Raw genomic sequence first — 15560 nt, forward strand, 5'->3', positions numbered from 1 at the left:
AGGTTGAACGATTAGACAAGCATTTGTGTAGCATATGTCCCTCCAGATGGGCAGAAGTTTTAACAAAAGAGAATGAAACTAAGTTTAGCCATTTTCTATCAGACTCAAGCCATATTCTGTTCAGATCCAGCTGTTTAACAAGTGATACACACATACACAAGAGACCTTTCCTTTTGCTCATGCTTTTAGTTACCATCTTGTAAGTAAAAAGGAAAGGTGTAATAACTGGAAATCTTCCATTTTTAGTATTATTTTAATGTTAGGCTATTTTTAATGACTTCACCAGCCTTGAGAGATTTCCCACACCTCACCTGGTCATGTTCTGAAAAGGGAATGAATTGGCATTTGCCTCAGCCAGTGCTACAGTGAGTTTGGAAAATCAGAAAAGTGGTGTTAAAAGTAGGAAGCAGAAGAGAGGCCTCGTTTATCAGCCAGATTTTAATTATTGAAAATTTGATATTAAGACAGTTTTTTTACAATTAATTCAAAGAAGTTGAATAGAGAGATGTTTCTCATTTCATCAGTACCCAATTGTTTTTTGTCTTCATAAAATTTGTGACAGGCACTACAGTTCAGAGAAAACAGTAATATTTAATCACGGTAGACAAAAGCAAAATAATCTGTTAGAACAGAAAATGACAAATTATAATCTAAATACCAATATTAGTGTTATGTATAAATTATGACTAGTTAGCATTAGTAAATATATGTTTTTTCTCTTTGTGATATCATTTGTGTTTTCCAGGTAATATTTGTAAAATGAGTATCTTCTGAATACCACAAATATAGTGGGCATAGGAATTGCCTGCAGAAATATTCTATTATAAATTGGTGCTAATTCCAAATATTTTTACTAAAATTTGTATTATCTCCAAAATAATATGCCATATTAATTTCTGATAACCTTTAGTGACAGATAATTGGATTATACAAAAATAAAGGTTGACCCAGAGTTTATAAAGTGAGATTTTTATCAACATTCATTTTTCATTTAAAATGGTAAATAATCTTTCAAAGACAGTTAAGCCTTGGCTTAAATGCTTTGTTGCATGATGGCCAAAACAAGCAAACTTAACAGGTACAGTTTTCTTTGTTTCCTGAGCATAACACAGAACCAAAATAAAGGATTTTTAGTGTAAAAATTTTCAGGTTTATGCATATTTATATAAGTAAGATCAGTTTTTAATTATTTTTTATGTAGATACAATAAAAAATATGAGTTATATAGCACTAGATTTCGTTGAAGGATACATGGATGCAAAATTAAGATCATCCTTTCAATAAGGAACAACATCACCTAAAGGCATTGATATTCTCCCTAAGCTAGACACAGGTTAAGACTTACTGGAGCTAACACATCGATGTGCTTAATTCTCCAGAATTTTCAGGGGTTCCCAGGAAGGCAACCCTCACAGAAAGTAAGAGCAAAGCTTAGTTCAGAGATAAGGAAATTACTCCTCATGAAAGTATAGATGATGGTTGCCATCAAATGCTCAATACATTACCTCAGATAATGTTATTTCAGCATGTACCATCTAAAGTCAACAGAATAAGCTGTCTTTTAAGATAACATTATCTAAAGCAAAAGCAATAAGCTCCACCTTACAAGTGGCCTCTTGAGACAAGGCTTTACAAGTTTTCTGAAGAATACTGAATTAGAACTAAGCAAACTTGGGTCTACTCTGTAAGACTCTGTAAGACCAAACCTATCACCTGTTTAACTTGAGACAGCCTGTTACCTGAAATGCTAAATGAATGTGCTCTGTCAACAAAGACAGTGTCACTAAGAAGGCTTTAGCAAGTGTGTGCTTTCAGTAAGTGAGTATCACAGTGCAGTGAAGGTGCAGAAGTAGACAGCATATATCAGGAAAACACGCTGAGAAAAATAAAGCTATCGCTGTCTGCTGCTTGAGGGAAAGGGGAAAAATTTGCTAACAAAAATGGTGAGTGGGGGAGGAAACAGGAGGTAAAACAATGAGTGCCTTGTTAGATTACCCTACTTGCAGAGAAACTACTGCTTTTAATGAGCAATCAGAGTGTTCATTTAGTCTAGTGCCAGATCTTGTTCTCAAGGAGACATTTGTGCGCTTAGATTGTTAGTTAGCCACAGCATCCATAACCATTCCCTGCATGTAGGATAAGAGGAGCAGCATAATTGAAGCACATCTAGAATTGTAAAATCCAAAATGAGATTGAGGGGAAGGGAAAGAACCTATAAAATAAAAAATTCCTGTCATTCTTTAGATCTATGTGAACCAAACCTTTGATAGAAGTGAGACAATGTATCAAAACAGATGCCAGTCTTTACAAAAACATACTGAAAATGAAATCATATTCTGCTTCTATTGTTTCTTTGAGTCAGATAATGGGACTGACTCCCATTGATAAATTCTTTAAAGAGATGTTAAATCACAAAGTTACTATAGCAAGAAAGGAAGGAAAGGCCAGCCAGTCAGAAATGCATTTACTATAGAGCTGAATTTATATTACTTCTGAGTGTACAGTTACATTGTAACTCATACAGGGGTCAAAACATTAAGGTTTAAACTGCAGGGTTTTGATTTGAAGGCAGGACACACACACACCAATGAAAGAGTGCATAGGTGCAGTGGTAGGGTTCCATTTCTTTATAAGCAAGTGTTTACATAATCTTATATCAATCAACTAAAGTGCCCATCCTTGAAGTTACACTCATAGTATTCAGTTCCATCTCACTGATCAAGCTGCAGCATCTTAGATACCTAGCTGACCTTTAATAGAGGAAGTGAATGGTAAGTCTTGCCAATTTTTCTCTTAAAAACATGCTTTGTACGTTGAATACATAATTCTTTATAAAAAGAAAATGTAAAAGATTTTGTAGAATGAATTGTTAGAGCTCATGTGGCAAGCCAATACAGAGGCATAATCAAGAAGCAAAGCATCCCTGTGTCCAGTCCAAATAACGTATGTAAAATTATATGTCCCGTCTTTCTCAGCTTCCTCTCTGAAAGGGTATTCCTCTCTTATTCATACTTAAGGATTTTGCATGTGAGTCTGCAGGAACTAGCATGCACTTCTATATCATTTTTCAGTAGCTGCTGTGGCAGGGATGAGTTCTCTTAGGTTACTCCAAAGGGCCACCCGCAGCATCAAGGTCAAAGAAGAACAACTTCAGTGCCCTAATCTGAAGAAGATGAAGCAGCAAAACATGCTCTAACATCCCAGGCTTTGACATGGCTAGGGTTTTTGGCAGGATCCAAAGGAAGATGCCTTCTGTGCAAGTGAAGAAGCTGAGGACAGGGAGGGTTCTAAATGCTGCAGCTGTTCTAGCCCATGGGGCTTTCTGCTAGTCGTTGAGGGGATGAGGTGGACTCAAGCTTTCGTTATTGCTTTCTGCATTGTCCTTTCCTGTGTAACTCTGGTCTGCAGGGTGTCAGGGGGCTCTTCGAGGGATACAGCTTGTTACTGATGTGAAAATCAGAGCAGTAAATAAGATTGGGCACTCTGTCCAGACTACACAAAATGGTGTGGAAAGGTCAGGTCATGGTATGTGGACCTGGCTTGTGTAATTCTTCAAGCCATTCTCCAAGTTTCACACTAGCATTTCACCTAGGCTTGGTTCTTAAGGCCCTCCTGCGTGCATCCCACTGTAAAGATAGTGAGACTGCTCAAGAAATATGGCCTCAAAGGGTTGGACTGGGCACTGTGGGCATTGGGGAGGCACTGTAACAGCACAGTGTAGTTACAGACTAGAGAAGTTGTCCTATTTAATGTTAGGCAACAGATACTTACCAGTGTTAAACAAGTTTGTTTGGTCGGGTTTACATGGCTGCTTTCAGAGCCTGAAAATTAAAGTTCCAGGCAGAGTCCTAACCTACTAAGCAGCAACATTAACCTCTCTTTCCAGAAGAAGACATTTAAAAGTATGTAAGACCAAATTAAATTTAAAAGACATGATACCAGTAGAGCGAAGAAGAGTTCTGACTGGAAGATATGAAGGATGGCAAGAATACAAGGAATCTATGTCACAGAAATAGCTGTCCTACTGTGGTTACTTTCAGTTAATGAATTTCTTTTTGTTGCCAGCACTTTACCATGCATATGTGGGCTTAATTCATCTCTTTCATAGTTTTGGAGCCTTGTCTGACGCTACTGCAGTCTTGCATTACCCATTTAAAACAAAACTGATGGTGTTTCCCTTTTCAGTGTAGTTTTTCAGATAGGGCATCATCATGTGGAAGCAACATCCCAGCCTAACAATGCTTTTGTTTTATTACGCTGGAACCAATGCTGTATACCTTTATTCTAGATGAGGTCTAACAAAAAACAGCAAGTTAAAAACGGCAAAAGAAATGGAAAGACAGTGAAAACCTTTAAGCTGGATTAGTACTGTGTAGAACAACTGTAGAACTATTATCCTCCGACTCATTTCTCTAATCTTTGAAGAGGGGAAAAAACATAATGAAAATGACAAATGGATGATTGACTGTTCTAACAGAATTTTCAGTTTGCCCTAGTGGGATGGCCAGTTTTGGCAAAGGCTTTCAGATCTGGTCAGAAGGCAAAAATAAAGACTTCCTGTAAAGGAAGAAAAATTATGAAAAAATGCTTGCGGTTTTGGTTGAATGCACGATTTAGTCTTCATCAGCGAAGTCATCCTAGAAAAGTGTAAATACCCCCTCACAAATAAATAAACAAATCCATCAAATAGGTCACAATATTTTCTCCTTTTCTGGGAACAATGTTAATTACACCTGCCACAGTTCTTAACTTGCCTGTAGAAAGATTAAAATTTAAATCTCTAATACATTCTTAAGTGCCAGTGGGCATTAATGTAGAAAATAATTTGAGGTTAAAGAAATTGAATGAAGTAATAATTTTATTATGGTATTTTTTATGAGCAAGGGGAAACAATAGAATGAGTCACTCACCTTTTGTATTTCTATTACGTGACAATTTAGGACAATTTAAGCTAAAATTCAGTGGACCGTGGGTGAGGAAGTAAGGGCTAACAGAGCCATTACCTATCCTTATTCTTAGGGCAATAATGCATCTAGGAAACTGCACCTAACATTAAGAGTCAAAGGGTATTATTGGTCGCTCTCTCATCTCTGGTGGCCAGGCGGTAGTGTCTAGATAAAAGCTGAAAAAAGAGCAAGGAAGTGAGAGAAACAGAAGGGAAATGGACTGCTGTCTTCTCTTGGGACTACTTTTTAGTTATTAGAACTCTGTACAGCTCCACAGAGAGCAGAGAAGAAAAAAGAGAGTGAAGAAGGAAAGAACAAAACTTCAAATCTAAATAATGTTTTCAAGCTGTGTAAAAAAAGCTAGAACTCCAATCTCTAATCCTCCTGGAATTGGCTGCCTACCCCCAATGAATTCAAGTTGAAGGGCATTTGTCGTGGTCATTTAATGCAAAATTATGCCTCATAGAAAGTATGAATAAAATAATGTAAAAGTTTCAAAATTCCTTAAATCCTGTTTTCAGAAGGCTGCACCCTATAATTCAGCTTGGCACAGAGAGCCAACCCAATTATTATGTCCATGCAGTAATGTACTTTACAGAGTAGCCAGCTTAGGTCTGAAAGCAATATAGCAATTAGTGATGTACAATACTGAGCTAATGTATCCTGACTTGCAGTAAAGCTTGTTACCACCACATAGGCACATCGGTGATATGGCTATGAGTCTTGGCCCTTAATTAGGTTTGGCCAGCAGCATCCTCCACACCTTCTATCATTGCATAGTGTAGGTATGCTGTTGGCCCTTAGAGGCCTAAAGCTCACTGAAAGTTAGCTTATGTTCCTAAGTCTATCTGGTGCCGTGTCCATTTCACAAACCTTCAGAAAGAACTAGCTTTTGATTCAGAGTGAATAGTTTCCAGCATTTCACTGTTTTATACCATTCTCTGGGATTATAGCAACTGCAGATTAATTTAACTGGAAGATGCTATTAAAAAAAGAGAAAATAAAGAGAAAATAAAAAGAAAAAAATACGGATAGAATTACCAGCGTAGCAGAGAAACAAATAGTGTAATTATTATATACCTTGCAGGCTTTTTGCTAACAAGTCACAATATGCCAGTAAACTTTGCAAAATATAACTGTCCACAGGTCAAACATAATATTAGTGCCACCTTGACTTTGGTTTTGGGCATCACGATATAACTTTGTTGGCAGGAATCACTGACAGGCAAATTAGGTGGGGTATATTGCTTATGAATCCTTCAGAAAGTGTGTGCATCAGCTTGGGCCTCAGTTAGAAAACTCTAGTGTTCATGAGTAGACAATTTTTTCCCTACTTTCAGGTTCTGAGTGAACTTTTTTAGAACAGAGAGACCTCTAAAAGGAAAGCAATTGTAACCACAACAATGAAGAATTATAAAATTATAAACACACTCCAAAACATAGAATGGTTTGTGGCTTTGAAAGTGAACCCTTTCTAAAATATCTCCTTTGTTGAAAGACCTTACACGTTTAAAAACAAGTTCTTAAGATGTTTATGTTTTGGGATTGTATTCATCAGGTATGTTGCAATGAGAGATAGTATAGAGTAGAATGTGAGTAATTTCCAGTAAAAAAGAAACAGTGAAAATGCAGTGAGCAAGTGTTTTCTCACTGTATTTTTACTCAGAAGAATGTAGTCATGATGGTTTTTCAAATATTTGAACAGCTCCAGTTAGTATGTGCTAGAAAAATCTCACTTTCCCTCTTGCTTGCCACACGTTTCTTGAGCTAGGGAGCTCCAGTAAGTCTGCTATTGCAGGGCACCTGGTCACATAGTGTATTTGTGCAGCAAAAGCTTTGAAAATGAAATAATTCATATCAATATTTTGAGATGTTTAATTTGTTCTGATCTGATTTCAACTGTATTTTGTGAACCACAGCAGCCTTGTGATATCATAATTCATTCCACTTTATTTAAGCAGAGACAAAGCATCCCTAGAAGCCACATGCATCTTTTAATCATGTGAAACCCTACAAGGCACTGCAAATGGCTAATATTTTGTCAAAAGAAATATTTTAAAACTTCAGGTCCTGGTGGCACAGATTTTTTTCCTTTCTGTCATATGGTACAGGAGAATATAGATAATACAAAATTGCTCCTGAACTTAAAGTACTATCTAAAGCCTACACTGGAGTCTGCAGTATGAGCAAATTAACTCAATTTCTCTGTAAAAAAATGTGACATTGCTACATGGATTCAAAATATTGTAGAGCCTTTTGCAATATCACTGTCACAAACTATTGTGCCAAATTCCCTCACAGCTATACCCATAAAACCAAATTGTTTTCAGAGGAACTGCCCATGTGGAAATGAGAAAGTAATTTGGCTTAGTATGTTGGCTCCAGCTAAAGAATACGGCAAAGGGCTCTTTTCCTTTGCCTTTTGAAACTTAAGGTTGATACTTAAATAATTATTTTCAATAGTGACTCAAACAACAGAGCTACCTGCAGGAAAAGAAATTATTAAAGCTGATTCTAGTTGTCTCAAATACTAAAAAGAAAGAGAAGGAGCAAGACAGAGGTCCGTAATCTGTTTTGTAGATAAATGGTGGAAAATAGAGACAAATGGTGGGATTCTAGTCAACATTAATCTAGAGATGTTGGATGCACTGTATACATTCTGTTTTGCTCTCAGTAAATTTGACAGCTCCAGTACTGGTAATTTCTAATTATTATTCATTATTTGTATTAATACAGCACAAAAAATAAACTACCGAGCAGACATCCAGGTTTTGAAAATTCCCCTTTCCATGATAGGGGATCATTTTGGGGGGAGATACAGATCACATCCAGTATTTCTTAGAATACCTCTTATTCATTAAGCTGTTATTAGAAATAGAACCAAGCTGTTATTATTAACAGCAGATGACAATTCACACAACACATTCACTCATTCACTCACACATTCAATGCTAAGTACCTGTTCAGAGCAACAGTTGGGAGGGCAACCTCAGCTGTATACTCAGAAGTGGATGGTTGTACTGGCACACATGTAGCTTCTAGGTAGATATTTGGAAAGTCCCTCAGAGCATCCTTGGTAGATTCTGCATGTAACAAACACCATGCTCTAGGATGTAGTCCAAGTCTTACAACCCTTGTTGATGGTAATGTGTGTTAGTTAATGGCCTTGTACAGCCCTAGCAGACTCTTGATATTCCACATATATTTGCTCTCACAAATTCAACAGGACTTCAAGTCTCCAGAGTTTGTCGGTCTTTCGGAAACTTTAGTGTACTACCTTCTCACCACATACTTTCCCTCTCTTCAGCCTGCTGTTTTCCGTCAGCTGTTTCTCACAGAATCACAGAATGGTTGAGGTTGGAAGGAACCTTTGGAGGTCATCTAGTCTAACCCCTCTACTCATGCAGGGTCACCTAGAGTGAGTTGCCTAGGACTGTGACCAGTTGGGTTTTGAATATCTCCAAGGATGGAGATTCCACAACCTCAGACTCCACAGCCTCAAAACCAAGTGTTTAACCACCCTCACAATGAAAAAGGTGTTTTCTTATGTTCGGATGGAATTTCCTGTGTTTCAGTTTGTGCCCATTGACTCCTGTCCTATCCCGGGGCACTGCTGAGAAGAGTCTGGCTCCGTCTTCTTTCTGCCCTCCCCTTGGATATTCATACACTTTGATAAGATCCCCCCTGAGCCTTCTCTCCTCCAGGCTAAACAGTCCCTGCTCTCTCAACCTCTCATTATATGAGAGATGCTTCAGTCTCTTAATTAACTTAGTGGCCATTCGCTGGACTTGCTCCAGTAGCTCCATGGCTCTCTTGTCCTAGGGAGCCCAGAATTGGACACAGTACTCCAGATGTGGCCTCATCAGGACTGAGTAGAGGGGAAGGATCACCTCCCTTGACCTGCTGACAACGCTCTGCCTAATGCAGCTCAGATTACCATTGGCCTTCTTGGCCACAAGCTTCATCCAAACCTTTAGATACCAATAGGCTCCAATCACACAAGACTACATAGAAAAGCCTTGATGAGACAGTCCCATTCTACTTCAGTTACAGAGAGGCAACTCTGACTCTAATTTGTTAACAGCTGTCAGGTACTCTCTGCCTTCTGTTGCTGGTAAGAAGTGCAATAGTTTGTGCTTGCAGGAGGAAGTATTTTTCCCCAAAACTAGTATTAATTGACCCTCATGCAAAAGTTTAAAGATGAGTAAAAATCACATCTAGTCTCTCAGGTCTTCAAGTGCAGGTCCCTGAGGACTGCTTGCACAGAGCATTGTATTCCAAATTGTTGCTTCCATACAGACAGTACACTCTAGTTTGCCAGTTTCACCCAATTTAACCTTGTCATTGATGAAAATACTTAAATATAAAGCAAAAGTTAAGATCAGGCTTCTAGTTACAAGTGTGGAATCAAAAATGCACGAATAAAAGTTGCTACTCCTAACTTTAACAATAGGTGTCTTTCCTATTGACTTAATTGCCTGACAATTACATTTTCTTTGGCGTGTTACCACTGCTAGTGCTGTGGATCAAAGTTTCATAGAGAGTTCCTGCCCTTCACTAAACAGATGATTTTCTTGGACAAGTGTCTGACAGAAAACTATCCGGCCTCTATTTTTTCTTGGGAGAATCAGTGCCCCAACAGACCATGCCACAGATTACTTAAAGTTCAGAGTATGATACTTTCACAACTCAAAGATCTGCTGTTTCTAACTTCAGAGGAAATATAAACCATCAAGGCTCCAAGACAGATTCATCTAACTTTGACTGGTATGAAATGAGCGTGATTTTTTCCTTAGCTGCCTTTTGGCCAAAGTCTCATCCTTAGACTAACATTGGAAACAAGAGTATTGATTTTCTTGCTGGAAACTCTTTGCACTTACTAGAGGTTCACTGTGTATAGTAAGAGGTTGTTCTTTTACAGGCAGGCACTTTTCCTCATTAAGTTATCTTGTAAGATGAAATCACATTCATTAGTGATGCCTGGCCCAGATACCTCTTCTTTGGAAATGAAATTGGAGTACAAGGGAGGTGGGGCAGGGCTTCTTCTGGCCTGCCCCCCAAAGGAGAGCCCCCACAGTTACAGAGTCCAGATAGTCAGGCTTCTTAGCCAATGCAGTACCTTTCTACCTGGCACATGCATAGCTAATTTTTAGCATTCCCAAGTTGTCCTTCCTCTACGATTCCTGAAACTATTCATGCTCTAACTTAGAGAACATACAGCATTTTTCCAAAATCCAGACTTTTTATCTTTTTTCTGAAATGGAGTAACCAGACATTAAGCACACCAATTAAGTGCTGTTTTAAGGAACCTGACTGAACTCACAGCTAGAACAGAACTGCAAAACTCATTCAGATTTGCATTCATAATGGTGGCACAAACTGCCAAAGATCAGCTTGAACAAAAAAATTTTCTGAACTGTGTAGGCATTCCTGCAAGATGTCCAGGAGAGAGTGAAAGAACTGGAAGACAAATCTGGAAGTGCATTCTTTACTATATAAAAGCTGCTGGTGTTACAGAAACACTTAACTTGTGAGTCTGAGGAAATTTGATGTGAGAAAAATAAGGTCTTTTCATTTCCTGAGTTCAGTGACTCAGAACAGCAGGAAGGAACTGATGGAGATAAGGAAATCTTTTGCTAAAGGAAATATGGAAGTGTTTTTTCTGTTCCCTACAAAATTGAGAATTCACTATCAAAAAAAATACATATATATATGTTTTCTGAGATGAGAACTCTGCTAGGAAAAAGCAAAAAAGATAAAGTGGGGACAACTTCTCTCACACAAGAAAGGAGAATGTGTATAACCAAGAAAACCAATGAATTTTCATTCACACAAAAACTTCTAAACTACTTTTATTTGTAATAAACTATATAAAACATTACAGTGAAATAGTGATGGGTCCCAGAACAAAACTAAAACTTTTTGATGACAATAACGTTGTAAAACAGCAGGAAGGAAAAGATACTGCCACACAGATATAAGGCTGTTTCTCCTTTTAGTGCTCTTTAATCTGGAGGAAAACTTTGTCACTTTACCAATTTACATAGCAATTTTCAGATCTGATCTTTCACTTTACATAATTGAGATACCCTTATATATGGTGGGTCTATTTCCTATCCCGTCATCAGTGCAACTCAGAAGTAACCCCTGTCAATTGAATTCCACTATCATAAACTCACCTTGAGATCAGAATCCAGCCTAATTTCATTAGGCGAATATTATAACACTTAATATTTTAAGGACTTTATTAGAAGCATAATGTGGAAAACGTAAGCATACAAAATGTTTCACACATTTGAAAGGTTTATTTTAATCCCCACATTAATTTTCAAGACTCCCATGAGAATTCATCTTTCAGTCCAGCAGCAAATTCTTAAACTCCTGCCCTTGTATATGCTCCCTCTGAGAGGGGCTGGCTGCCTAGTTGAGAGAGGGGAAGCAGTATCTGTCTCAGGTCATCAGGCAGTGTCGAAATAACTTTGAGGTGGCAAACTTCTGCCTGGAATGTAGTCCATGAAAACAGACAAGGTTGAATTTTTCAGTTCTTAGCTTTTGCGGAGAAAAAACTGTCACATTACTTTGAGTCAATACAGTATGTATTTATTCCGTTATAACCTTAAGTGATAACCATCGCCTGATATTCCTGTATACATCTATCCCTGAGGGAACAAAAGGGACTAATTAGGGCCCTGTTGTTGCACACCTGCTCTGCCTGATTTGGTAGGATCTTCAACCTTGAAGTAAGAACTAAACTGTAACACCTAATGCAATTCCTATGCGACCTAGAGTCAGGAGACAATTTTCAGCACCAAGCTTGTACCTGTAAAAAGGGAGAGACTTGCATCTACAAATATTTTTCATTTTTAGTATGGAGTAAAAAGCACATAACTATGCTCGACTATGATATTATAGGTATCAGAGTCAGTTTAATGGGGGAAAAAGAAGGGACTCCAAAATCAGTAGCATAAAGGGCAACTGTCATAAAATAAACCACCAAACTTTCAGCAATTGCTCTTAAACTGATTCTCAAAGTCCTAGCTGCAGTTTCACAAGGTCATTAGAGCAGAGAAAGGATGCAGAAAGGCAGGTTGGGGAGTCTGAGTCAAGAACATGTCATTAAACAATTCTGCCTACAGCATAGTCTTCAATATATACAAGATGAAAAACTTAGGAATTTAAAACCAAACCCTTGGATATGGTGATCACAGCTGGACATGTGTGCAAAGTAGGCCAGAACAAAAGATTTACAAAACTGATGAGATGAGATTTGGTTACTGGAGGAATCATTAAACTTTGCCAACATTTCTGCCATATGTGGAACTTGTTGAAAGAAGCTATTAAAAGTCATTTTCCCCACCTAGATAATAATATTTTTATTTATATATTGTTAGTAACAGAAAGTAAATTTTATTCTTTTTTGCCTGAACAGTGTAAAATAATGTATCCAGCTTTCCAGATACTGTGGGGTCAATTTTAAGTGCATTTAAGTTCTGTGAACAAAATGACAGTTCAAATAGGCTTCAGTACGAAGTATCCTGCATGAAGTAACAGACTAGTGAAAATGTATTTTTGCTTTTACTCCTCCTCCCCCCATTTAAGTACAGTAATTCTCTTTAGGACACTGCAGGGCAAACACCAAAGTTTGCAAATCAGAGGAAAGTGCCAAGCCAACAATGGACCATAACAAATTTCTCAGTTTTTAATTCATTATCCATTTGTTATATATCAGCCAGTCTGATGGGTGTTGTGGGAAAAGGAATTTTTTGCTTTTTATAACATAGTATTTTAATGACCCCATTTACTTAAAAAAAGGATCTTTAAATTTTATTCAGAAAAAACCAAAGGAAAGTATTATCTTGAATGCCTAAATCTATAGCCATCCTGCTATAAAAAGGTGAACGGATTTTCAAAAGTGTGGATCAGCTGCAAATTTCAGCTTTACAAACTCTCTTTTGGTCAAGGGAGAGCCATTAGACAACTCACAGCCATGGGTTCATGCATGGTATTATCACACAGATAAATACCTGCTTGTGATGTGATCAAAGATGTTTCCTCACACACTGAGTAAGAAAAGAGTTGTGAGGTGTGGAATCACTGTTAACTGGATTTGCTTGGCACTTTTGCCCATATAATTAGATGTCTACCTTTAAACAGCCTGTGATGTGAACGTCTATGTCAGTGTCGTTTGGGAAAGCTAGATAAAATTTGAAAAAGGAAAGATTTCTCAGAGCTTTAAAGGTCCTTTTAATAAATCAGATCCTTGTATAATACTCAAAATAGAGACCACAAGAAGTAGAAAACTGTCACAGTTCTTGGCTGCACCAAACGTAAGGAACAGCAAAAAAGGGAGAGGAAAAGAGAAGACTTTCCCATCATCTTATTAATGAATCAATCAATTATTTAACAAATTGGATGACAAACCAGCTATATATATGTCAAAAGGAGTGAATTTGGTATGAAAAAAACAAATAATACATATTTATAATAACATTAAGTCTCCCTACCCCCTGCCGTATGCCCTTATGCTTCCTAGTGATAATTGTCCATATGCAAGATGCAGTTCAAAATGTCTGCTGTAACACACTCAGCTGGGCTTCTGGAGTGCATTTTGTTCCCAAGAATTTTTTTTCTCAAATTCTTGATAACACTGTTATCAGACTGTGTCAGTATTTTTGTAAATGATCTCTCAAGTCACTGCAATTGGCATGACCAGCTTTCTAAGGAGAAAGCATTGTACTTCTCATTCTGGAGGAAAAAAAAAAAACAACAGTAAATTCCATCTTTTTTTATCACGGTACTATTAGACTGACTGTTACAATTAAGTTGTTGGGTTGGAGGGGCATTTTCCAGTGTATTAATACATAGAGACCTTCTGCTGCAAGCTATTCTGTATGAGTTCAACAGAACAGTTTGCAAGACAGCCTAAGCTACAGAACTGAAACATGACTTAACTGAAACAAGTCCCTCTACATCCTCCATGCTTTTTAATCCAGTCACTTGCAAGAAGACGACAGTTTCTGTGAAAATATAGCTCATAATGCATAAGTATATTGCTAGGCAGATAGTTAGCAGGTATTAATAGTCAGTTTATGTTGCTTCTCTTTCTGTGGTAAACTGATAATGGACAGGTTGATTTTTTCATGTCAATAAACCTCAGCAGAAATGTTTTTCCTTATAGTTTTCTTCTTACTTCATAAAGTTCCTTTCCAAGTCTTCCTACCTGATATACTAAAGCTGAAAATTTTAAACAGTCTTTCCTCCTGATTCTTTTATCTGTCTCCTTTCCAACCAAACATCCATCTGAGCTGGCTGGTTCAGAAATGGGTACTAAAGATGTGAAGACGAGGATGAAGCTATGGAAGTATAGCAGTGGTTCTTCTGGTTGTCTTGCAAGACTCCCCTTTCTCATCCTGCAGACTAGAAACATGACAAAGAGTAATCTCATGGAATGAAAATGTGAATCAAGAAGACAAAACTCAGGAGTGGTTGGAGAGAGACTGAGGTTGGGTTAAGGTAGTTTCTGGAAAAGGAGAAAATGAGAGACATGAGAATGAGTCCTGGGAGAAATGAGGTAATACAAATACAAGAGAATATGGATTTTTAAGAATATCCATAAGGGATAGATGTTCAGATCACATTTTTCAGGCACTAAGAAGCAGATAGTCATTCAAAAATTTCTTCCATGTTATACTTCAGAGAGCCCATAATTTCCTCAAGGATAAAGTGAGATCTCTCAAAGGTAGCAGTACCAGCACAATTATTTATAGTTATTTATACAACAGTTCCATGGACATCAAGGAAGACATGAGGCTTTCAGAAGACTTGAAAAGAAAGAGTTCACCTCACACTGAAGTTCAGAACAATCCCCCAGCTGCATTTTCCACTCCTTAGCCAGACCTTCAAGTCAAATTCCTGGGAAGATTAAATCACCACCAAAAAGATCAGACAAACCTTCTAAATTTTATTTTTCATCCTTCAGGACTGCTGTTCTCATGTTTATTCTGTTGTCATCCTTTTTTTGCTCTGTTTTCAGCAATGATTTTGACTTGTGCTCAAAGCTCTGGACTTTTTTCAGGATACGCCTGGAAAATTCTGATACAGGGTCTCAATCAAGCTGGGGAAAATTATAAGAGGCTTTGAGAAAAAAAGGCATGGAGAGGAAAATAAACACTTCATGTGGTAGAAATCTTTGCTGACATTTTCTCACCTCAGCCTGATATCTTTCCCAGGTCCACAGAAATTTGGATACCATAGAAGATGACGGATATCATAAGAAGGGAATGAGGGATAAAGGGAATGAGGGATTACCTAAAGATAACTGATTAATCAGCAAGTGAATATTTTTTCAATAGTCCCTAATTGGTAATTGAAATTTCAGTGTGATTTCTATCTGTATCTCCTATGGACCTGGACTTCCCAAGGAATCCTACCCTGCATTCCCTGTAGGCTTCACTTGAGAGCTCTCTGCACCTGGAACCAAGAACTGGCTTCTGATTCACAACCAAGGAGGAAGGAAGATATGCCCAAATTCATGGTCTTGGAAAATTAGCGGTACATTATCATAATCCACTGATTCATCAGCATGGCCTACAGCAACTTCTTAATCTCAGCTCC

This window comes from Apteryx mantelli, chromosome 2 (genome assembly GCF_036417845.1).
Source record: "Apteryx mantelli isolate bAptMan1 chromosome 2, bAptMan1.hap1, whole genome shotgun sequence".
NCBI classification, from domain to species: Eukaryota; Metazoa; Chordata; class Aves; order Apterygiformes; family Apterygidae; genus Apteryx; species Apteryx mantelli.